This window comes from Lissotriton helveticus, chromosome 5_1, assembly GCF_964261635.1.
Source record: "Lissotriton helveticus chromosome 5_1, aLisHel1.1, whole genome shotgun sequence".
Classification (NCBI taxonomy): domain Eukaryota; kingdom Metazoa; phylum Chordata; class Amphibia; order Caudata; family Salamandridae; genus Lissotriton; species Lissotriton helveticus.
This window is the reverse complement of record NC_136065.1, coordinates 2,058,798,518-2,058,824,805: the sequence shown is the minus strand read 5'-3', so window position 1 is coordinate 2,058,824,805 and position 26,288 is coordinate 2,058,798,518. Positions and strand designations below refer to the sequence as shown.

The 26,288-nt window shown below is 45.2% G+C and overlaps 1 protein-coding gene across 1 annotated transcript in view; it reads left to right on the top strand.

Moving 5' to 3' along the window:
• Window positions 1–26,288, top strand: part of LOC144753978 (uncharacterized) — a 76,826-nt gene that overhangs the window by 1,002 nt on the left and 49,536 nt on the right. The gene's annotated exons all lie outside the window — the stretch shown is intronic.

Below are 26,288 nucleotides of genomic sequence, written 5' to 3'. Positions count from 1 at the left end.
TATTATAAACGTGTGTCCCTTTGAGTCGGTGCCCCACGCGTCCAAGAGATCGGTTTTCAGTGGATCAATGGTGCTGAGGATCAGATGATGTACCTCTTCATGGGGCCGACCATGAGCTCTCCTCTCAGGGTGATTGAAATGTACCCTGGGTATTAATCAGACTAAGGAGTCTATTAGAATGTCGGGCGGATCCCCACCGCCCACATGGGGGTGGCGATCCGCCTGACATTCACCCCCCCCCCTCATGCCATATTAGTATGGCGGGGGGTACCCCGGCGGATGGAAAGATCGTCCACCGGTTTTCCGCCAGTCACATAGGTGACCGGGCGGAAAAAGGGCCTGATATGGTGGCGGTGTCTTCTAGACACCGCCATCCATATTAGTATGGCAGCGGGAAGCAGCCTTTCCGTGGCAGCGTTTCCGCAAAGGAAAGGAATGCGGATTTCACTGTTGGGGGCCTGTTGTGGGCCCCCAGGATGTTGGGGGTGGTAAGGGCACATAGGGGTTACCAATGGGGCCCCGTACATTTGCATACACAACATGGCAGGTAAATTGCTGTGTGCAGTCACAGCAATGATGTGGATGAGGGATGCCACCGCCACGGTGGGGGTGGCATCCTAATTACCGGTGCGGGACCGCCGCACCACTGGCGGCCTGTCCCAGTACCGCAAGGGTGGCGGGCGGACATAAGTTCACCTGCCATTCTAATAGGCCCCTAAGTCACTGTTATTTCTGCTTAAGGAACCTCCTTGGATGACAACAGCCCGCTTTTGTCGTAGTGGGGCTGTAGGTGGATTCCAGTACCTTAGGATAAATATTACAGCTACAACAATGAGCCACTTTAGAAACAAAAAGTCTGGAGGTATTCCTAGAGAGGTCAAGAGAGGGTGCACAAGAACACAGCTTGCTCCCACTGTCGTTGCTAGGAAGAGCACCTCTTTATAAAATGGTCGACCTATCCAGATACCTGTATGTGTCACAAAGTCCCGCATGTAGTGTGCCAGTGGCCTTCTGTAGCAGGGTAGACACCACCCTACACTCCCTGATGTGGGTCTCACAGGCCCTGGTAATTTGTTGACCTCCAATTAGTCAATCAGTTCACACTAGGATACCGCGCTGTGGTTTTCAATGGAATGTCACTGTGCATCACAAGCAGTGGTGGTGAACACAAGGGCCTACTCTCTGCAAGACCCTTTTTTCATGCAGCCTGATCCTTTAGTGATGGGGCAGAGACATATGAACATTTCCTATATGGGGCAGTAAGATCGAGCTGTTTGCCGGATACTAGAGCTGCTGTGTTATAGGACTGGAGGTCAGATACTGGCAGGGATGGCTTTAGGGCAGTCTGACCAGTGCAGCCTCACTGGGCGCTAACCTGTGGAGGGGGCGCTGAACTCTGGGCGGGGCGAGGGGGGTGCTGTGTTTAGCAATAACTTATTATTGTAGAGATGAGGGGCACTTTTGCCCTGTGGTATGGAGAGAATCCAAGGAATCCAAGGAGGCAGTCATGGGGTGAGGGAGCGCCAAAAATGATTGTCGCACTGGGTGCTGCCAGTGCTAAAGCCGGCCTTGGATACTGGCATGGTAGACGGGAGGGACTTGGTTAGTCGGACACCTTTGGTCAGGAAGGACGGTGAAAGGAGTTTCATGTCTAGATGGGTATCACACATGGGACTTTATAGGGATCTTAAAATTAGGGTGAGTAAATGGAGGATGGAAGGTTAACATCATTGACTGAACTTAATAGAGAATTTGAGTTAGCGGAGTATGCAAATTATTAAGTCTGTGTGCGCAGTATGTTTTAAGATGTCACGGGCTAGACTGGAGGTGGTTCAGGATCATCACCCACTTAAAAGAAGGAGTCACCCCAAGATTTATTGGACTTTGATAAATAATATGAAGGTTTTAATGATATACTGAAAGCTACTTGGATTGGTGACGTGGGACCTTTGGTGATATGGGTTGGAACGAAGCATTGTCTTATCCCGGAGAGGTGGCCATTCAAACCACACTACACTTAGTCCTGTTCAAGATACTGCATAGAATAAAGTGTATTCGCGCATATCCACTTTGTTCTCGATGGGCTCGTTTACTGAACCCACATACATGACGTATAAGCTACAAGAGACTATGCATCAGCACGCCATCTGATAGTGTTCAGGACTACATGCTTTTTGGGGAGATACACGCTGACCTGGTGATGGTAACTGACCTACCGTTCAAGCTGGGCCCAGATTTAGCCTTACTTGGAGTGCAGACAGCCACTAAAATTGCCAAATAGAGGAAGATGTTGACTTAATAAGATCTTGGTGCTAGCGAGGAGGGCTATTGCTAAAATTGGGGAGAATGCACAAACGTCAACTGTGGATGAATGCAGTGTTTAATTTGTAAGAGATCGATTGCCAGCATCAAAGATTTTTGCAGAAGCCAGGTGCAGGCCCTATCGAAGGTTGGAGTGCCAAATATAATAATAATGTCCTGAGATGTATAGAGCGGCTAATCACCCGTGAGGGTCTCTAGGTGCTTTTCCTTGATCCCCAGCTCCACATTTGGCAGCTCTGTCTGTTACGCTACATCCTCTTCCTGCATAATGTTAATTCCACCTCATGCCTCTTTAATCCATCACGACACACACCCTACCACTTCATGTCACTCCTGCAGCTTCTTTCTCATCCCTGCTTTCGTCCTTTGTCACTGTTTTCTGTGCCCTGGATCAATCTTTCTGATGTAAAATATGTGACAGTCCCAACATTGAGGACGGGTGGGCCCCACCTGAACCACTGGCTCAAGTTAAGCACTGGATGGATGAGGCTGTGGAATGGGTTGGATGTGCGTGAAAAGACTATCTGAGAGTGGCTGTGCCCAAGGGGATGGGAAAATATCTGGGATACTGGACAAGACACAAAGAGGGGGTTACCAGATGAAGGCAGGGATACCTACTGTACACTGCCTTCAGAAACCAACACTGCCTTTATGTTCATCTGTTACCACGCTGTGGTTTATCTGCGGAAGACAATTTCAGGATGTTATAGAGGAATTGTATGTGAATGGCTACTGGGTTCAGGGGCTTAGTGCAAGCACTGTTTATACATCATTGGACTGGACTATTCTGTCCAGGATAAAGCAGCATCAAACATCTGTACTTGTATGATATTAAATATGGGGATAATGAAGGCCAGCACTGTCTTACAAGCTTCTCTTATTGAATGAGATGTGTGGACAGTAAAGGCCAGTGCAGTCTCATGCATTTCTTTGTTAGTCAATGCAGAGACATCTTATGGATTTTTGGGCCCCTTCTCGGAACAGCTCTGAATTTCTGAACCAGTTTCAGCTCTTTCATGCCCTCTTTGGCCAGGTCACTGACAGTGCACACTTGCACTGGTCCAAATTTTATATGTGTTGATATTTAATATTCAAGGATAGTGGCCTGTGTTTGCAATGTTTGTAACGGAGGAGCAGCTCACTCATATTGCTGCTAATAATCTCTGTGACCCTCTCATTTCTCGTGTGACGTTCTGTTTTGATCTAAAATACACTTTTTAGTGGATGATGCTTGAAACATAAACACACATTCCACTGCAAAATGTCTGTCATCTACTCTCACAGCTTGCCCACATTAAAATAAATAAAAGGAAACATGTAAAACAATCGGTTTAAGTATTATTGAAGGTAATCAGGGCCCACTTTGCCCATGCCTTAAACGTCTCTGGTTAAATGAGACCTATGGACAGTACAGGGCAGAGCAGTCTCCTACATCTGTGTTATACAATTATATGAGACCTATGGATATTTAAGACCAGTGCAGTGTCATACATCTGCCTTATCATATGAGAACTGTGGTCATCAAAGACCAATGCAGTCTCATATGAGACCTAAGCACAGTAAAGTCCAGCACAGTCTCTTGCATCTCTTTGCTAATATAGGAGACATACCGACAGTGGAGTCCAGAGATGCCTCATATGTCTCTTATTGTATGACACATAGAGACAGTAAATGCCAGTGCCATCTCATACATCTGCCTTACTGTATGAGAGATAGAGTCAGTAAAAGCTGGTGCTGTCTCATACGTCAGTGTTATTACATGAGAGTTATGGACAGTGAACACCAGTACAGTCTCATATGTCTGTGTTATTACATGAGACTTATGGACAGTAACGACCAGTACAGTCTCATATGTCTGGGTTATTACATGAGACTTATGGACAGTAACGACCAGTACAGTCTCATATGTCTGGGTTATTACATGAGAGTTATGGACAGTAACGACCAGTACAGTCTCATATGTCTGGGTTATTACATGAGACTTATGGACAGTAACGACCAGTACAGTCTCATATGTCTGTGTTATTACATGAGAGTTATGGACAATGAAGACCAGTACAGTCTCAAATGTCTGTGTTATTACATGAGACTTATGGACAGTAACGACCAGTACAGTCTCATATGTCTGGGTTATTACATGAGACTTATGGACAGTAAAGACCAGTACAGTCTCATATGTCTGTGTTATTACATGAGACTTATGGACAGTAACGACCAGTACAGTCTCATATGTCTGGGTTATTACATGAGACTTATGGACAGTAAAGACCAGTACAGTCTCATATGTCTGTGTTATTACATGAGACTTATGGACAGTAACGACCAGTACAGTCTCATATGTCTGGGTTATTACATGAGACTTATGGACAGTAAAGACCAGTACAGTCTCATATGTCTGTGTTATTACATGAGACTTATGGACAGTAACGACCAGTACAGTCTCATATGTCTGTGTTATTACATGAGAGTTATGGACAGTGAAGACCAGTACAGTCTCATATGTCTGTGTTATTACATGAGACTTATGGACAGTAACGACCAGTACAGTCTCATATGTCTGGGTTATTACATGAGACTTATGGACAGTAACGACCAGTACAGTCTCATATGTCTGGGTTATTACATGAGAGTTATGGACAGTAACGACCAGTACAGTCTCATATGTCTGGGTTATTACATGAGACTTATGGACAGTAACGACCAGTACAGTCTCATATGTCTGTGTTATTACATGAGAGTTATGGACAGTGAAGACCAGTACAGTCTCAAATGTCTGTGTTATTACATGAGACTTATGGACAGTAACGACCAGTACAGTCTCATATGTCTGGGTTATTACATGAGACTTATGGACAGTAAAGACCAGTACAGTCTCATATGTCTGTGTTATTACATGAGACTTATGGACAGTAACGACCAGTACAGTCTCATATGTCTGGGTTATTACATGAGACTTATGGACAGTAAAGACCAGTACCGTCTCATATGTCTGTGTTATTACATGAGACTTATGGACAGTAACGACCAGTACAGTCTCATATGTCTGGGTTATTACATGAGACTTATGGACAGTAAAGACCAGTACAGTCTCATATGTCTGTGTTATTACATGAGACTCATGGACAGTAACGACCAGTACAGTCTCATATGTCTGTGTTATTACATGAGAGTTATGGACAGTGAAGACCAGTACAGTCTCAAATGTCTGTGTTATTACATGAGACTCATGGACAGTAACGACCAGTACAGTCTCATATGTCTGGGTTATTACATGAGACTTATGGACAGTAAAGACCAGTACAGTCTCATATGTCTGTGTTATTACATGAGACTTATGGACAGTAACGACCAGTACAGTCTCATATGTCTGTGTTATTACATGAGAGTTATGGACAGTGAAGACCAGTACAGTCTCAAATGTCTGTGTTATTACATGAGACTTATGGACAGTAACGACCAGTACAGTCTCATGTGTCTGGGTTATTACATGAGACTTATGGACAGTAACGACCAGTACAGTCTCATATGTCTGGGTTATTACATGAGAGTTATGGACAGTAAAGACCAGTACAGTCTCATATGTCTGTGTTATTACATGAGACTTATGAACAGTAAAGGCCAGTACAGTCTCCAACATCCGTGTTATTATATGAGACCTAAGGACAGTAAAGGGCAGAGCAGGCTCTCTACATATGTGTTATGCAATTATATGAGACCTATGGACAGTAAAAGGCAGAGCAGCGGCCTCCATCTGTGTTACACTACGGACATTAAAGACCACTGTAGTCGCCTACATCTGTGTTATACAATTATATCGGACGTATAGACAGTAAAGGGCAGAGCAGCGGCCTCCTTCGGTTTAACACTACGGACATTAAAGACCATTGTAGTCGCCTACATCTATGTTATACAATTATATGAGACTTATGGACAGTAAAGGACAGAGCAGGTTCTCTTCCTCTGTGTTATACTATGGGCATTAAAGACCCGTGCAGTCTCCTAAAACTGTGTTATAAAATTACATGAGACCTACGGACAGTAAAGGGCAGAGTAGGCTCCCTATATCTGTGTTAGGCAATTATATGAGACCTATCGACAGTAAATAACAGAGCAGTCACCTAATCTGTGTTATAAAATAATATCAAACCTTTGGACAGTAAAAGCCAGTGCCATCTCCTACGTCTGTGTTATCATATGAGGCCTAGGGACAGTAAAAACATTTGTCTTTACCAGTGTACGTGCAATCTTATATGTTTGTGTTATTATATGAGACCTATGAACAGTAAAAGCCAGTGCAGTCTCCTATGTCTGTGTTATTATATGACACCTCGGGACAGTAAAACCATGTGTCTTTACTAGTGCAAGTGCAATCTTATATGTCGGTTTTATTATACGAGACCTATGGACAGTAAAAGCCAGTGCAGTCTCATACGTCTGTGTTATTACATGGATAGCCAGAAAGATGGAATCTGTGTCTTACTGGAGGCGGAATTCAATGCAGAATCCATCATGCCTTACCTTCCAAAGCCACAACCAGGCCATCAAACAGACATCCAAATTAAAACAACCCTGCACATGACAAAACGTGTCCCCGTAGGTTCAATGAGACTGTAAAGGTGACTGTATTTGATGCAAGCCTCACAAGCATCATGACTATTACTATTCCACCTTCACTTACAAGACCTTCCAAAATGTATGTCTATAAAACAAAGTATCCAGTGTCATTTGTGAACCAGGTATTATTCGTGAATAAATGAATTGATTTGTAAAGTGCTGCGCTACTGTAAGAGGGGTTCATGGCTGTTAGAAGTATCATTGCCACTTTATTCTCTGTATAGATGGGTTTTTAGTGAGACTGGACGGTACACTCCACTCTGCTTGCGGAGTTGCAGAGTTTTCCACACTCTGCGTTACGCGGAGATCGGGGAGTTGCCACAAACTCCACTTCGCGTTGCAGAGCGGAGTTTTTTTCCTCACTCGCGTTCGTCAATGTCATGTTGGCAAGCGCCAGCGATGAAAATCCACCTAATGGTGAGATTTTTCCTCTTTCGCGATTGTCAACATCAAGTTGGTGAGCGCGAGCATGGAAAATCAACCTCCCTGCAAGATTTCTCAACGTGGGCGGTCAGATTTCTCATTGCGAGTGGTCACGTACGCTCGTGACCACTCGCGTTGAGGTAGCTGTTTCTCGAGTAAAAATCTAATTGAGAGGCGGAAAGAAAGCAGCGCCCGCCTGCCCTGTGCATGGTGTCGTTCGCGATGATTGCACAGTGTGGAAAAGCACCCGGCATTGAAAATCACTGCAAACAGCATTTATCTAATGCACTCGGCTGTTCGTGGTGGTCCGTGTTGCGCTGTGGAGTTTTTTTGCACTTCGCATAGCGGAACTTTGCGAACTACACCCAGCCTGAGTTTTTAGCTGTTTATGGAAACGTTTTTTCTCCGGTATGCATCTGAGGGGCAAGTGAGTTTGTTCTAGTGTTTAGCAGCCAGAACCAAGCAAGCCCAACCACCCCTCTTCGTTCGTTTGGTGAAAGGAATGTTCAGTAGATGGACCAACTGTGAGCGCAGGGATCTTTGAGAGCAATATGTGGTCAATCTTTCATGTACATATTTGGGATCTGTTTCATAAAAAGCCGAGTGTGCTACTGTCAAGGCTTTAAAAATTACCATTTTCTTTACTTTTAGCCAGTGTACCTGGTTATGGTACTCGGTGACTGAGGCATGTTTGGGAAGGTTAGTTATAAGGCAGACAGCCGTGCTCTGAGATAGCCTGGGAGTCCTATGTATATGTCTATGTATTTTCTGGGCTTCCCCAGGTGGAGGTTTGATGAATTTCTTCAGCATACTAAGTATCTAGCATGCAGATGTGACCCGTGCTGAGATCTGGGGTGTAAGGGATAGGTGTGTGTCAGCGTGTACCCCTAGGTGCCTGGCCAGCTGAGTGGGGGAGGGGGCAACGGTTCAGCTGGCTGGCTATACCCCTGGGAGGGAGTTGACAGTGAATAACAGGACCTCTGTTTTTTTCCGGGTTGCATTGTAAGGAGTCAGTTCCCATCACTGCTACTATACAGGCTGCAAATTAATCTTTGGCTTCTGACTCATTGTTATTGTAGGTCAGCAGAATTAGTGTATCGTCTGCATACCAATGTATGCAATAAAATATGCCAAAGGAGTCAATACGATATGCCAGTGGCATCATATAAATGTTAAAAAGTGTGGGACTCAGGGCTGAGCCCTGCAGCACTCCACATCTGATGGTTTTGGCTTCGGATAAGAATAGATAGAGCCATGCTACCTGTTCTCTGTGCTCTCAAAAAGAGCCCCACCAAGCCGGAGCCTACCTCTCCACCTCGATGTAGGCAAGACGTTGTAGGACGATCTCATGCAAGATCATGCCAAATGCCACTGAGAGGTCTACCAGAATAAGTGCGGCATTGTGTCCAGTGTCCAGCTGGAATTTGATGGCATCTGTGATCTCCATGAGTGCTGAGTCCGTTCTATGGAGGGCCCTCCAGCATGATTGTGATGGGTGGAGGAGTTTAAAGGTTTCTAGGAATGATGTTAGGTGGGTATTTATTTACAACTTTTTCTATAATCTTCGAGATCCCAGGGAGCCGTGAAGTGGGTCTGAAGTTTGAGAGTGTTTTCAGGGCTGCGTTGGTTTTTTAATAGGGTAATGACATTTGCCCTTTTCCACGCAAAGGGGTATTAACCCAGAGTGCAGGGATGTGGTAAAGAGTTCCTGATAGATAGGGCATGGACTATTCCCTTATATCACCATTACTTGGAGGGGTAGAGGATCCAACGGGGAGCCAGATTTACTTTTGGTCAAGAAACTGGGGAGAGGATGTAGCCTTATGGCTAGAGCGGTTGACATCGAAGCTGGGGAACCGGGTTCGAGTTTCGTCATGGACACTCAACATCCTATGATTCTGGGCAAATCACTTAATCTCCCTTTGCCTAATAAAAATGAATGTGTCCATCTGTAACGAAACAGGTGCTCATGTAAAGCACTCCGATACCTGATATCTTCGGGTTGAGTTTGCGCTATATAAAACTAAAAAAAAACCTCTCATAGTCGTTGGTGTGGGAGCGATAAATTGCAGCAATTTGACCTTTGACCTAGTTGACTTATACTGCTCAAGGGTAGAATATTTTTGCATGTTTGCGAGGTTATCCTGTATCTTTAGGATTCGTTCTTCAAAGAGCGTACTAAATTGAGAACATAGGAAGGCACTTGTTTCAAGTGGGGTGGATCAATGCCATTGGGATCTGTGAAATCAGAAGATTTCCTTAGCGTTATTGTTTCCTTTCTCAATTGTGCTGGAATAAAAAGTGTGACTTGCCAGTTTTAGAATAATGTGATATATGCTTAGAGCTTCTCTGTACCGGTTTTTGTTGGCTTCATCATATTGTCTTCTCCATATGTGTTCCACCCTTTTACAGCGCTTTCTTTCTACTATTAGATTCCTTTTGAACCAGTTCCACAGTTTGTGTCTAAGGGGCCTTACACTCACTTGCAATAGAGGCGGCCTCCGCAAGCCAGTAATTCACTCTAGCCTCATATTGCATTATGTCACCCGTTAGTGCAGATTTGGTGGAATCTAGTTAATCCTTCGGTAGAGGTATGTCTACCTTCTTACAGGCACAGTTCTTTTGGTGGGCTCCCATTCTCCCATTCTCCCTGAATTCTTTGGGGACCAAGGCCAAGCAAAAGGCAGTATAACGTGGTCAGATCAGGGAACTTCTCTTGGCTTGCCAAGTTTTAGCATGGTGTTTGAAAATATAGCACCAATACTGTGGCATGCTTTATATGTGGGCCCATTGGAGTCGCTGAAAGATGAATGTCGGCCAGTGAGTCTGATAGTTTAGATACTAGCCTATCCGAAGAGTTCTCTAACTGATTGCTGAAGTCTCCCAAGACAGTGAAGCTTGATTAGTTAAAAGCTTTGTGACTCAATGCTTGAGAGATGGAGTTAATGAAATCTCCAGCATACCCTGGGGGGCAGTAAAGCAAGACTCCAGCAAAAACACATTAATGGGAGGCAGGGATGACAAACCCTAAAACTTCTGCTCCCACCAGGTCTTCAACCTGAGCTGTGGTGTATTTAAGTTGCTTTCTGAAGGCTATGGCTACCCTGCCACCCCGCTGCCTTCACGATCTAGATGTAGGCAGGCATAGTGTGAGGCAGAGCCAGATGTAGGTCTGGCTAAGAGTCCTCATTTAACCACGTTTTGACCATGAGGAGAACATCTCATGGTTCTTCCTCAACTAAGTTATATATGTCTAAGGTGTGTTTTGGAAGTAGGCGAGCATGTATTAGTGTAGCTTTTAATTACCTGTGTGTATCCTGCAGCTCCCTGTTATTACTAACTCTTTGATTTAAAGTATGCAGGCCCGCACCAGGATACTTTCTTAGTAACAGAGCGCGCTATAAAAGCCTTTATATCATATCATATATCATATGCAGATGGTGTCTGCAAGAGCGACAGCCGATAGGACCACTGCAGTCTGTGAGTAAGGAGTGTTGCACTGCTCAGAGTGGGGTTTTAAGGGCAGTAATTCAACCAAGGTGTAAGCAAGCTCTTACCTCTGACCTGTCACCGGCATGGTGTCTGGTGCTGGCCGCAGACCGGCGCAGACTTCTTGCCTTTGGCACACCTTTGACGCCTGCGGTACATCCACACTGCGGCTTTGTTTATATTCTCTAATTAGTGTGGGCGACTGAGACACCAGAACGTTGTCTCTATGATCGATGCCCGCCCTCTGGTGTAACATCACTGCATCGTAGAGCAAGAGCAATGGTGCCACGAGAGTGTGGTAAGTGCTTTCAGGGACAACAAATTGCAAGTGTTTTATGTAATTTGCCATCAGATTCAAATTTAACAATTATAATCAAAGTTCCCTCTTAATCAAATTCCAGTTCACAGTTTCTTCACAGCTTTGTTCACAGTTTCTTCACAGTTTGTTCATCAGAACGATGTCAGTTAACTTCTGAAGCTGAGTATCCTAATGCGTCCGCTCTGCGCCCCTGCTTATATGGCCTAAATAGTGTGGGCACCTGAAAAAATAGAGCACTGCCTCTAAGTGCAGTGCCCGCCCTCTAATATAACCTCACTGCGCCGTAGAGCGCGTGCAATGATACTACTAGAGTGCGGTAAGTGCTTTCATGGCCGACACTTTGTAAGTGTGTTTTATGTAAAAAACAGTGACTAAAACGGCACTTGTGAGTATTCTAAAAAATATTGTGATAAAAAAATTTGAGAAGTCCTTAAAACTAATTTGCAATCAGATTTGAATTTCACAATTGCAATCAAAGTTCTCTCTTAATCAAATTCCAGTTCACAGTTTTGTTCACAGTGTGTTTGTTATATTTCCCCCTGAACGATCTCAGGTACCTTCCATGGCCAAGTAGCCTTGGACGTAGATGGTTAACAGACGATTAAACTCCTTCACCAACTATGAAAGAGTTACCCCTAGCGAGTGATGTTTGCCGGCCTTGCTTCTCTCCTACAGGACTGACTCCGTGCCCATAGGAGCCCCCACCCACCATCACAAACATTTTAGTGACTCAAGTTCTGAGAGTGCCTAGTTTTCCTTTGTCTACCGTCAATATCAAAACCCAAAACCTACCAATGCATTATAGACAGATCGAAAAACCAAGCAATATATTATAGACAGATCGAAAAACCAACCAGTGCATTATAGACGGACCCAAAAACCAATCAATATATCATTAACTAAACAATGCATCATAGAAGGAAACCGACCATAACAGATCCAAAACCAACCAATGCATTATAGGCAGATCTAAAACCAACAGATGCATCATAGACAGACCTAAAACCAACAGATCCGAAACCAACCAATGCATTATAGTCATATCTAAAAACCAACCAATAAAGTATAGCCAGATCTAAAACCAGCCTATGCATTATAGACAGATTCAAAACTAACCAATGCATTATAGACAGAAACCAACCAATGCATTATAGACAGATCCAGAACCAATCTAAAACCAACCAATGCATTATATACAGAAACCAACCAATACTTTATTGACAGATCTAGAACAGATTCAAAACCAACCAATGCATTATAGACAGAAACCAACCCAATGCATTATAGATAGATCCAGAACAGATTCAAACCCAACCAATGCATTATAGACAGAAACCGACCAATGCTTTATAGACAGGTCACAAACAGATCCAAAACCAACTAATGCATTATAGACAGATCCAAAACCAACCAATGCATTATAGACAGATCCAAATCCAACCAGTGCATTATAGACAGAAACCAACCAATGCTTTATAGACAGATCGCAAACAGATCCAAAACAACCAATGCATTATAGTCAAGTCAAGTCAAGTCAGAATTTATATAGCGCACTACATACCCATAGGGTCTCAAGGCGCTTGAGCAGGGGGGGGGAGGTTTACTTATCGAATATCCATGTTTTAAGTTGTTTTCTGAAGGCTAGGTGGTTTTGAGTAAGGCGGAGGTGGATGGGGAGGGAATTCCAGGTCTTGGCCGCTAAGTAGGAGAAGGATCTTCCTCCCATGGTGGCTTTGTGGATGCGCGGAACAGCGGCGAGGGCTTGGTTGGACGAACGCAGCTGGCGGGTGGGGGTGTAAAAGGAAAGGCGCGTGTTGAGACAATCAGGTCCAAGTTTGTATAGGGCTTTGTGTGCGTGGGTGAGGAGACGGAATGTTATTCTCTTGTTGACGGGGAGCCAGTGAAGGTCTTTCAGGTGAGCGGAGATGTGTTCTGTGCGGGGGATGTCTAGTATGAGTCTGGCTGAAGCATTTTGGATGCGTTGGAGTTTTTTCTGTAGTTTCGCGGTGGAACCGGCGTAAAGGGTGTTTCCGTAGTCGAGACGGCTTGTAACCAGTGCGTGGGTGACCGTTTTTCTTGTTTCGGTGGGGATCCAGTGAAATGTTTTTTTGAGCATGCGTAGGATGTTGAAGCATGAAGACGAGACGGCGTTGACTTGTCTGGTCATCGAGAGTGAGGAGTCCAGGATGATGCCCAGGTTCCGTGCATGGTCCGTCGGTATGGGGGCTTTTCCTAGGGCCGTTGGCCACCAAGAGTCGTCCCAGGCGGAAGGGGATGAGCCTAAGATGAGGACTTCCGTTTTGTCCGAGTTCAGTTTCAGACGGCTGTGCTTCATCCACTCGGCTACTTCTTTCATCCCTTCGTGTAGGTTGGTTTTGGCGGTGGTTGGGTCTTTGGTGAGTGAGAGGATCAGCTGAGTGTCATCAGCGTAGGAGATGATGTTGAGGTTGTGTTGACGTGCAATGGTTGCGAGGGGGCTCATGTAGACGTTGAAGAGGGTGGGGCTGAGAGATGATCCTTGCGGGATGCCGCAGATGACTTCGGTGGCCTCAGACTTAAAAGGGGGGAGGCGGACTCTCTGAGTTCTTCCAGCGAGGAACGAAATGATCCAGTCCAATGCTTTTCCTTGAATTCCGATTTTTCTGAGGCGTTGTATCAGGGTGCTATGGCAGACTGTGTCGAAGGCTGCGGAGAGGTCAAGGAGGATAAGGGCGACTGTGTCTCCGTTGTCCAGTAGTGTTCGAATGTCGTCTGTTGCTGCGATGAGGGCGGTCTCGGTGCTGTGTTTGGCTCGGAAGCCAGACTGTGAGGAGTCGAGTGATTTGTTGGTTTCGAGGAAGGTGGCGAGCTGATTGTTAATGGCTTTCTCAATGACTTTGGCAGGGAATGGGAGGAGCGAGATGGGACGGTAGTTTTTGAGTTCGGTGGGGTCAGCTGTGGGTTTCTTCAGAAGGGCGCTGAGTTTGGCGTGTTTCCAGCTTTCTGGGAATGAGGTGGAGTTAAGGGAGTGGTTGATGACATCTCGGAGATGGGGTGCGATAATGGAGTCTGCTTTGTTGAAGATGTGATGGGGACATGGGTCTGTAGGGGCTCCTGAGTGGATGGAGTTCATCAGGCGAATGGTCTCTTCTGTGGTGATTGGGTTCCATTCGAGAAGGATATTCGGAGGAGGTAACGGTTCGGAGGTGAGTGGGGTGGACTGGTTTACAGGTTGGTTGTCAAAGCTGTTATGGATGTCGGCGATTTTGTCATGAACGAATGAGGCAAGAGAGTCGCAGAGGACTTGAGAGGGGGTGATGTCGTTAGAGCTGGCGGTGGGGTTGGAGAATTCTTTGATAATGTTGAAAAGTTCCTTGCTGTTGTGGGCGTTGTTGTCGAGTCGGTCTTTGAGTGCTGATTTCTTGGCTGTCCGGATTAGTTGGTGGTGTTTGCGGGTGGCGTTTTTGAAGGCGGCTTGGGTGATAGTGTTTGGGTCTGTTTTCCAAGTTTTCTCAAGGGAACGACAGAGCTTCTTGGATTTCTTAAGGTCATCGTTGAACCAGGGGGCGTTCTTGCTTCCTTGCTTGATTTGATGTTTTTTCAAGGGTGCTAATTTGTCGGCGGTTTGGGTTAACCATTGTGTGAGGTTGATGGCGGCTTGGTTAGGGTTCGTTGAATAGGCAGGGGGTTTTTGAAGGAGCGATGTTGAGATCTGGTCGATGGTGATTTTGTTCCAATTTCTTCGCAGAGTTGGTTGAGGGTGGTTGTGGATCGAGGTCTTATTGTAAATGAAGTGGATGCAACTGTGGTCCGTCCAGTGGAGGGGTGTGGTATGAGTGAAGGAGATATGCTTGCTGGAAGTGAAGATCGGGTCGAGTGTGTGTCCTGCATAGTGTGTGGGGGTGTTAACAAGTTGTTTGAGTCCGAGATTGGCGAGGTTGTCCAGAAGGGTGGTGGTGTTACTGTCGTTGCTCTTTTCTAGATGGAAATTGAGGTCTCCAAGTAGAATGTATTCTTCCGAAGGGAGGGCGTGTGGGGTGATAAAGTCAGTGATGTCTTCGCTGAATTTTGTACGGGGTCCTGGTGGCCTGTAGAGGAGGGTGCCCCTAAGTGTTGTCTTGGGGTCGGTTTGGATCTGGAAGTGAAGGTGTTCGGCGATAGCGAGGTTTTCATCTGAGCTGGTTGAGACGCGGATGGTGTTCTTGTGGACGATGGCGATGCCTCCTCCTGTTTGGATGGGGCGGTCCTTACGGATGATCTTGTAGCCGTCCGGGATGGCTATGGTGATGTCTGGGGCTGAAGAGGCATTCATCCAGGTTTCTGTTAGGAAGGCGATGTCAGGAGAAATGGTGTCGAGTAGATTCCAAAGGTCGATGGCGTGTTTGTGAACCGAGCGGGTGTTGATAAGGATGCATTTGAGGTTGTTGGTGTTGGCTCTCTGTTTGGTGTTTGTGGATTTGGTTTGGGACTTGACGCAGGTGAATTTGCAGGAGTGGCAGGTGAAGGGTCCATGGGTGTGTCCTGGTGCTGCTTGGGCACAGTTGGGGATTTGGCCGGGGTTGAGTGCAAGGAGGGAGGAGGCGTCGTATGTAATGCGGGGAGGATGGGTGAAGCGGGGACCAGGGGGTCTGGCTCTGGGCGCGGTCCAGGCGCGGACGGGCGTAGACGGGCTTACCTTTGGCGCACCTTCGGCGTGGACGCAGCGCGTGGACGCTGCGCGTGCAGCCATCTGATCTATATGGAGGGGGGGGGCGGAGTGTAGGAGGGGCAGCTGGGAGGCGGGAGCGAGGTGGAGGGAGGGCTCGGCTCAACAAACAAGATGGCAGTAACAACAACAAACGCTGCAGGCAGGGCGAGATTGGGGCACAGCCAGTTAAATACAGTCAGAGCGCTATTACAAGTTATATTCGGAAATGCCCAGATAAATACAGTCAGAGCGCTTTTAAAATAAATACAGTCAGAGCGCTTTTAAAATAAATACAGTCAGAGCGCTTTTAAAGTTCTACTTCAGTAATGCACAGTAAAATACACTCAAAGCGCTATTACAAGTTATATTCAGTAATGCACAGCCAGATATAGTGCCTAGAGGCGCGCGCTAGCGGAACAACTTGCAAATCTGAGATAATTGCTGGGATACCGGGAGTGTCAGGAGAGGAGGATGCGAGGGGAGCGACCTCTCGAGTGAAAGGCAAGATGGTCACAGCTCTTCGGTAGGGAGAGGACGGCCTGTAGCTCTCGTGGGTAGGAGGGGCAGCTGGGAGGCGGGAGCGAGGTGGAGGGAGGGCTCGGCTCAACAAACAAGATGGCAGTAACAACAACAAACGCTGCAGGCAGGGCGAGATTGGGGCACAGCCAGTTAAATACAGTCAGAGCGCTATTACAAGTTATATTCGGAAATGCCCAGATAAATACAGTCAGAGCGCTTTTAAAATAAATACAGTCAGAGCGCTTTTAAAATAAATACAGTCAGAGCGCTTTTAAAGTTCTACTTCAGTAATGCACAGTAAAATACACTCAAAGCGCTATTACAAGTTATATTCAGTAATGCACAGCCAGATATAGTGCCTAGAGGCGCGCGCTAGCGGAACGACTTGCAAATCTGAGATAGTTGCTGGGATACCGGGAGTGTCAGGAGAGGAGGATGCGAGGGGAGCGACCTCTCGAGTGAAAGGCAAGATGGTCACAGCTCTTCGGTAGGGAGAGGACGGCCTGTAGCTCTCGTGGGTAGGAGGGGCAGCTGGGAGGCGGGAGCGAGGTGGAGGGAGGGCTCGGCTCAACAAACAAGATGGCAGTAACAACAACAAACGCTGCAGGCAGGGCGAGATTGGGGCACAGCCAGTTAAATACAGTCAGAGCGCTATTACAAGTTATATTCGGAAATGCCCAGATAAATACAGTCAGAGCGCTTTTAAAATAAATACAGTCAGAGCGCTTTTAAAATAAATACAGTCAGAGCGCTTTTAAAGTTCTACTTCAGTAATGCACAGTAAAATACACTCAAAGCGCTATTACAAGTTATATTCAGTAATGCACAGCCAGATATAGTGCCTAGAGGCGCGCGCTAGCGGAACGACTTGCAAATCTGAGATAATTGCTGGGATACCGGGAGTGTCAGGAGAGGAGGATGCGAGGGGAGCGACCTCTCGAGTGAAAGGCAAGATTCAAAACAGATCCAAAGCCAACCAATGTATTATAGACATATCCAAAACTATTCAATGCATTATAGACAAATTCAAAACAGATCCAAAACCAATCAATGCATTATAGACAGATCCAAAACCATCCAATGTATTTTAGACAGATCGAAACCCAACCAATGTATTATAGATATAAACCAACCCATGCATTATAGACAGATCCAAAACCAACTAATGCATTATAGACAGATCCAAAACCAACCAATGCATTATAGACAGATCCAACACCAACTAATGCATTATAGTCATATCCAAAACCAAACAATGCATTATAGACAGATCAAAACCAACTAGTGCAGTATAGGCAGATTCAAAACCAACTAATGCATTATAGACAGATCCAAACCCAACCAATGCATTATAGACAAATCCAAAACCAACCAATGCATTATAGACTGATCCAAAACCAACCAGCGCATTGTAGACCGATCCAAAACCAACCAGCGCATTATAGACACATCCAAAACCAACCAGCGCATTATGGGCACATCCAAAACCAGCCAATGCATTATAGACAGATCCAAAATCAACTAATGCATTATAAACAGATCCAAAACCAACCAGCGCATTATAGACAGATCCAAAACCAACCAGCGCATTATAGACAGATCCAAAACCAACCAGCGCATTGTAGACCGATCCAAAACCAACCAGCGCATCATAGACAGATCCAAAACTAACCAGCGCATTATAGACACATCCAAAACCAACCAGCGCATTATAGGCACATCCAAAACCAACCAATGCATTATAGACAGATCCAAAATCAACTAATGCATTATAAACATATCCAAAACCAACCAGCGCATTATAGACAGATCCAAAACCAACCAGCGCATTATAGACAGATCCAAAACCAACTAGCGCATTATAGACAGATCCAAAACCAACCAGCGCATTATAGACAGATCCTAAACCAACCAGTGCATTATAGAAAGATCCAGAATAAATCCAAACCCAACCAATGCATTATAGACAGATCCCAAACCCAACCAATGCATTATAGACAGATCCCAAACAGATCCTAACCAACCAGTGCATTATAGACAGATCAAAACCAACGAGTGCATTATAGATAGATCCAAAAGCATCCAATGTATTATAGACAAAAAACAACCAATGTATTATAGACAATGCATTATAGACAGTCCTTACGACATGCACCCAACTTACCTCTAATATTCAATACTTTGTTTTTCACAGGTTAATAAACATCACTCTATACCAAACTTTAAACCATCATTTAAAACCCATCTTCATACAGTCCAAGTGAGACATACGGACCCCTTCCACCATCATGTGCATAAAACAGCCCCAAAGCTACTTAAATGGCAAACTGCTGGCAAACGAACCACATTGCCAAGGCTCATACCAACATGCATCCTAGAAGCACATGAATAAACAAGCCTCCTAGGTCAGATTCACTTACTATCACACAATGAACGTGGAGTTCAAAAACTGAGCTAACTCTCTAGTAACTACTCACAACAAACATTTACTATCAAACTTCGGCTCCCATGAAAATAGCACTGAGATGAAGAAAGTGCTAGAGTTTCAAAATATTTGTTGAAAAAAAAATGCCATAGAAAGGGCAATATAATAACATAACCTAGACAGGCCAGAGCACTGATAGTAAGGAGTCTCATCCTGAGCCGATTGGATTACTGCAATTCTCTGCTGCTGGAGTCGCCAAGATTTCTGATTGCGAGACTCCAGAGGATCCAGATAATGACAGCCAAGTTAGCTCTAATGAAACCAAGACGCTCATCAGCCTCTTCATTGGCTCTCAGCCTTACAGAGGATACAATTCAAGTCACTCTGTATTGTTTTTAAGGCCCTGCACAGACTTGGGCCCTTACCATTGCAGAATAAATTTGAATGGTTGGTCCCTTTTCGTAATCTCTGCTCCTCCTCAGCTAAACTGGTGCGAGTACCCAGATTTAGTAAAATAAAATCTGGAGGAGGGTCTTTTAGTGTCACAGCGGCATGGTTCTGGAATCAACTCCAAACGATCTTAGACAGATGGAAAACCTGATGCAGTTCAGGAAGAAACTGAAGGTTTGGCTTTTCCCTAGAGCATAACTTCAGTTTTCTCTCATCTGAAATGGAATATTATCCTTCTTACTGCACTTGGCCTCGGTAGACTATACGTATCTCAGCGCCAGGATACCCATAGGGTCACAGTGAGCTTTATAAGTCTTTCAAACATTAACATTAACATTAACCAGTAAAAAGTTCTCCCTGAAGGATAGCGAAACTGTACATTTTCCCCTCCTTCAAGTGAGTCTTTCAGCAGACTCAAGAGATGCACACTCCCACAGATTCCCTAGAGCCCTGGATGCCCTGTGGGTATGAGCATGCCCACAGAAACAAACAAGAGGTTTTTGGCCAGTTTCGAGGGCACACGGCAGTCCAGAGCCGAAAAGGGAACAGAAAGCCGGCAGGACTCAGGGTGCTGACAGCTTGAGAAAATGTATTGTAAAGGTGTTTACCAACAATGCTGAACGGGCTACACTTTAAAGTAAACACTGGGCAGACATTTAGGGTGTCCACCTTTCCCAATAACTCTGTGTCTTAGACAGTGAGCCCCCACCTGTCAGAAATGGGCAAGGTTGTCTTCCTTTGATGGAGAAGGAGGCTGGTGCAGCTTTAGACAGTGATGGTGAGCACAATTTTTTTTAAAGAGCTGCCATTCTACTGTTCTCTAAGAATCTATTGTGCTCCCACGCATATCTCTTATCAGAGCCTGGGCACGGTATTAAACAAGCATTGGCAATGCCAATAGATCTGGCTTATGAATGAAAGAGCCTCTTGTATAAATGATAGTTTAGGTGCTCAGTAAGTTATCATACATGAATTCTGCCTCTCATCTACGCACTCATGCATCTATTCATCCATCCATTGACTCATTCTTGCATTCACCATCTGATAGCATCACAATAAAAAAAACATACATTCAATGACGTAAGCGCAATAAATTAAAAAGAATACAAAGAGAAAAAGAAACTACTGCCATCTAAACAGGGCAGGCATATGCTTAAAACAACAAAACTAAACAAAGCAGTGGGTGTCCGTCTTCCAGAGGTAGCTTTAATAGTCTATCACTGTCTTCCAGAAGTATTGTGAATATTCTATCATTGTTTTAAAGTTCTGGCATGGCCATTTTATTTAGAGCAACAATGTTGGCCATCATGGTCAAGTAAAAAAATGATACACTATGGACAACAGCATTCCATCATAGAGCCCGATTACGAGTCTGGCAGTCCGAGGACCACCAGACCCACAGGGGCATGGTGGCGGCGGTCACCCGACCACCCGAATATGAGTCGGGAGGTCGTACCACTACAGCTCTGCCATATCCACCAGGGAACCCCCGCTCCGTTGCTTTGTTGTGGCAGAGTAGAGACATCAATATGCTTGGTGGGACCGCCGCTGTCCCCCCAAGCATATTACAAGTTTCCTCTCAGCCAAATAAGAGGAGAAGCAAAGAAATAAAGGGGAAACTATAAAAGGAGAAAGTTGAAAACGAAAGGACTGGCCAGCCAGCCCTGACACCGATGCACACTTATTGTAGGTGGATGTGTATATGCAATCAGAAATTTCAGTCATTCACAGGGCAAGGGAGCCTATGACAAATGCGGACTGAACCATTACCCAACGCAGCACATTGTCATGGTTAGAAGCACAGTGTAATGATATTCAGACAAACCAATGGCAGAACACAAAAGACCCAAAGGCATCCTTTGTACTCATATGGATATATATTTATATATATGGCTGTATGTATTAGTAAATGATTTTCTTTGTTATCCTGGTAGGCAGATAAGAAGAGATTCTATCAAAATTGATTACATGTGCAAATCTTATCTCCCAGGGTTTATCGGAGGTGGTAACCAACGCCAAAATCCTTCCCTTCAAAGGTGATCTGTAATCTGTGTTTAATTTAACAAAATACCTATAATATTTGGCTAAACAAAACACTATGGGTCAGATTTACAAGAAACTGATGCATCTGTAGAGAGGCATCAGTTTTCCTGCGCCTCCATGCGAAACCCTTGCGCCACCATGGATGCGTCGTATTTACAATATGGTGCAACATGGCGCAAGGATCGACAGATATGTCAGAAATTATGACGCATCTGTTGGCGCAAAAGTCACGCATTGCTAGAGTTGTGTCGCAAGCACGACGCAACTCCAGAAATGCATGGGGAGGCCAATACGTATTATGTTATGTCACTCCTTATGCCTGGTCCAAGCAGGCGTAAGGTTTTGAAGCAATGGCGTCCCAGAAGTGGCGCAGTGAAATCTTGTAGATTTCACTGCATCACTGTTTCAAGGTTTTCCAGCGTGGGAACGCCCACCCAGCATACATTATACCTGATGCAGTTATAATGTGGCGCAGGGCTTTGCAAGGTGACACATCTCCATAGATGCGTCAAGTTGTAAATTGGCTGCAACGTGGCGCATTGTTTACTCTGTCGCTACATCGCAAAAAGTGACACAACTGCGGTGCAAAAGTGTTGCAAGAGACTTGTAAATCTGCCCCTTTCTCTCCTAGGAGGGCCTTACAAGGATTCTCACAGAGCAAACCTTGTATATCCACAGTTTGTCTCACTGGGTGACCAACACCAAAACTATTGCCTACTACAGCAATCTGTGAGATTGCATTAAACAAAATACCTATTTTTGGATTCAAAATAGAGTAATAACAAATCACACTTAACGGCCTATTGACTTTAACATTTGCTTTTCACAATAAATATGTCAGGCCTAGTGCCTTTATAAAAACATTTTATATACAGATCAGGTCTATAGCAATGATAATTAACTTGCCACCGTAACCAACTCAGTCCTGTATAAAGTATGAGCTTTACCACAAGCCAAACGTGCAATACAAGCTGCCTTTATAGTGAAAGCACCCACATTCGACCCAATCAAATCCTGTGGTCTGGGGAACCAACCAACATGTAGTTGGAGTTTAATCCCATCTCTCAGTACTACTCAACTGTCTCAAAGGTTGGAGTTGAAGTTGAAGTTAAAAGACTTGTAAAGCGCTCGGTCACCAGGCGGTTTCTTGGCGCTGGGGACACATACCCATGGGAGTGGGAAGAGACAGCTTAGGACGGGAAAGCTCGTGAGAAGAGGAGGGTCTTGAGAGCTTTACGGAAGTCAGAATAGGAGGAGGAAGACCTAATGGCGAAAGGGAGGGTATTCCAGAAGGTGGGAGCCAGGGTGGAAAACCTCAGGTCCCCCGATTTCTCCTTCCTGAAACGGGGAACCGATAGTAAAAATTGAGTGGAAGAGCGTAAATCCCTGCTTGGGACACATGCTTTAATTAGGGAATTGACAAAAGCTGGTGCAGTTCCTGCTAGGGCCTGAAAAGTCATGGTTATTTGTTAACTACATAAATTCAGGTGAAAGTTGCACTCTCAAGCCAGACCTAAAAATCCATGTTGATTAATGTAGGCCTAGGTATCCCATGGTGCTCTCAAACACAAATCTGCACTCTGAAGCGTAAAGGTAATAAGGAAGAGAAGGGTGCTAAGACTGCAATACATTCGTCTTGGCCACCCTCCTCCCATCTCTGCTGCTGCCAGTGAAAGACAAACATCAAACATTATCTAGTGTTCTAAGACACCTTTACCAGGGCCGGCCCTAGGCATGTGCAAGCTGTGCCACCGGGCCGCCGGCCACAGGGCCACCAAACCCCAGGGGCCCCCACGCCAATATATATCCTTAATATAATAATCCTCTGAGGATGGATACATATTTGCGTGGCGGCCCCTGGCAGGGATTTGGTGGCCTCCGGCTCTGTTCCACTTCTAAACACCCTGACCCTACCCCCTCTTCACTGGCCTCGGCGCTCCGCCCCGCCCGGACCCCCTCCTCCGGGGCCCCCCACCTACGCTCCCTGCCCAGGGCCACCTTGAACCTAGAGCCGGCCCTGCCTTTACAGCAGCACAATGTACAATGTGTGTGTGGTGTGTGTGTGGTGTGTGCCGCTGAAGGTTTAAGCTCTGGCAGCTGGCTAAATAAACAGTATGATCACAACTGTGTTGAGGACGAGCACTTTTTTGGTGAAAGCACAAAACGTCTGCCCAATCAAAATATGTACCCATGGCAACCAACATGTGGGAGGAGTCAAAGCCTCTCTCTAGTGATTCTCATCTAATTGTCTGGCAACAGCAGTGCTGTCGCCCCAGACCATTAAAAAATAATTTTCACTGCACACTGGTACTACGGTGCGTTTCTTTCACAGTCACGATTGGCCTCACGCATTATGATTGGCCATTAGGTTGGCAACCTTATTGACCTGAAGTCACAGATTTAAAACTTCTGAAAGAGGAAATGGAAGAGAGATTAATTCTGCAAGACATAAAGAGTCTAATGCACAACCAGTTTCAGATGCGCACCTGTGACAGGCATACATAAAACGTGCGAGCCACTCATTGTACTGTTACATGCTTTTGATAATGTTACATGTATCACAGGCCTTGATTTTATTTTTATTTTATATTCTTGTATAGTGCAGGAATCGACCCCCGAAGGGGTATCTCCGCGCTTGTGCTATTGCTTAAGGGTACCCAATCGGGATTATCGACTGTGATGTGCTTAGGAAATCCAAAATAAATATGTTTTAAGGGATTTCCTAAAAGTCTGGAGATTGATATGTTGTCTCAATGAGAGGGGGAGTGAGTTCCAAAGTATTGGGCCCTTATAGGACAGGGCTCGGCCTCCCTGCCTAGCCCTCTTAATCCTGGGGACCTGGAGCAGCAATTGATTGCTCGAGCGCAGGGAATGACCAGGACTATATCGGTTGAATTTTTCAACCAAGTATTTAGGGCCTGAACCAAAGAGGCACTTATGTATCGTACTGGTTACCGTGTCGGACCGGGGCGGTCAGGAATGAAGACTGAGCCCAGGCTTCCCCGCTGCCTACAAGTGTCGTTCCCCTCCTATTAACTCAGGTTAGGGAAGGTTTAAAATCAGCAACCTTACAAAGTGAGTGACAGTTAAAAGATATTTCCACAGCACAGCGTAGAGCGCAATTAGGCAGCCTCAGCAAAGCAAGCGGATCGGGGGACTCTGCCGCCGTACCGCCTTACTTGATGTGTGATAGTCTTCATTTCTATACTGAAAAGATTTGAGTGTGGGATTCAGTAAACATAGATCTGCTAGACATAATCAGGCTTACTCAAAACCTCTACTGACGTGAGCTTCTTAGCTTCATTTCTGGTGCAAGGTAAGAGTCTGAATGTGCTAAATTGTCATGTATCTGTTGTACAGTTTCTGTGGCTGGCCTTAGGACACCCAGAGACGGATTTTCCAGTCTCAGTTGCACAGTGACTGGAAACCTGCTTCTGGATTCACTTTGTGTAAGTTCTGTGCCAGTGGAAATAAAAAGATACAACACAGTGGCTTCTACATGCTTCATGTTAGGCTAATTTTGTCCAATGTAACAAATGTAGAAGCTGAGTGGAAAAGGGCCTCCACTACCCTATCAGCCTTAGTAAGGCTGTCCACCACAGGGCTGGACTTTAACCTTCCAAGGTCCTTGGTACCCCCACCATCACAGCAACAGTGTGATTGGCAGTGCAGGAGCCATTCAAGCAGGTTGCTGTTAATGTCACTGTACATGTGATTCAGGGCCTAATGTGTTGCAAGGAATACAACTAGTACCAATGGAAGTCAAGGGGTATAGGGCTGAAGGAGAGATGAAGCAGCCAAAATGGGAGTCAGCAGACCAGCTGCAGGCAAGTGTTCAAAAATGTCTTGTATGCTGTGTAGGTGCATGTGTGGTCCCATGTGTGTGGGTTTCTGTCTGTCCAAGTGTGGTCCAATGTGTGTGGGTTCCTGTGTGGTTATGCATGTTGTGCCCATACTAAGTACTGTTGGCACAGGCCTAAATGTTATACTTTTTGGATTTCTGTGGGCATAAGTGCCTTGATGGCTCTCACCCTTGTTATAAAACATGCACTGAAGGATAGTAGTATGGTAAGAGGCGTAAGGTCAGGCAAAATGACTTTCAGTTAATCAACACATGTATGTAATGCAGAATCTATAGAATCCATCTTTACAGTAGTACACATAAATACATGATGCCTGGTATGACGGTGCCCACCCTTGGCATAAACTGTGGTAATTTCCAGCATACACTGTGCACGTATTGTGATATGCCATAATGTTGGCCCTGTCATAATGAACTTCTGGCATACTGTTGACATATATGATATGCTTATGACCCCACCCTGTAATATATTGCTGGCCCAGGCATCCTGGTTGTTGAATCTTGGCTTGTGGCCATCTAGTGCATAATGATACGCTCGCTTGGTATAATACTGACTCTAGCATAATAGTGATATGAGAAAGTTATAAATGGGCAAGCAAGGCAGAATCTATCTATATGGAGCAATTTGTAAAAAAAAAAACCTAACAAAAAAACTGGCTTTTCAGGACCAAAAAATCTAGGGGCATATTATCAAGGGGGTTTATCTCCGCTTTTTTGGCTTTAAAAGCCAAGAAAGCGGAGATAAAATTATCTCCCTATTACCTAGCTGTCGCTAACACCAGTTAGCGACAGCTAGTAGAAGATAGCGACCATCTTGGGCCCCACTTTGCATGTCAAGTGATATTTATCACTAATGACATGCAAAGTGGGCATGCCAAGATGTTAGCGACTGGAAACAGTCGCTAACATCGCTATCTCCTATTACCAACTTTTGGAGATATTCGCGCTAAGTGCGAATATCTCCAAAAACTAACACCTGCCGCGAGCAGTTCTTAGCCATGTTATCCAATGGGAGGTGGATAACATGGCTAAGAGCATTAGCTCGGTAATGCATGAATATCGCTGACTTTTCAGCGATATTCATGCATTGCGGCCGTTTTTTATCGCATTTGCAATAAACCTTGATAATAGCAAGGTTTATCTGCGATAATTTCTG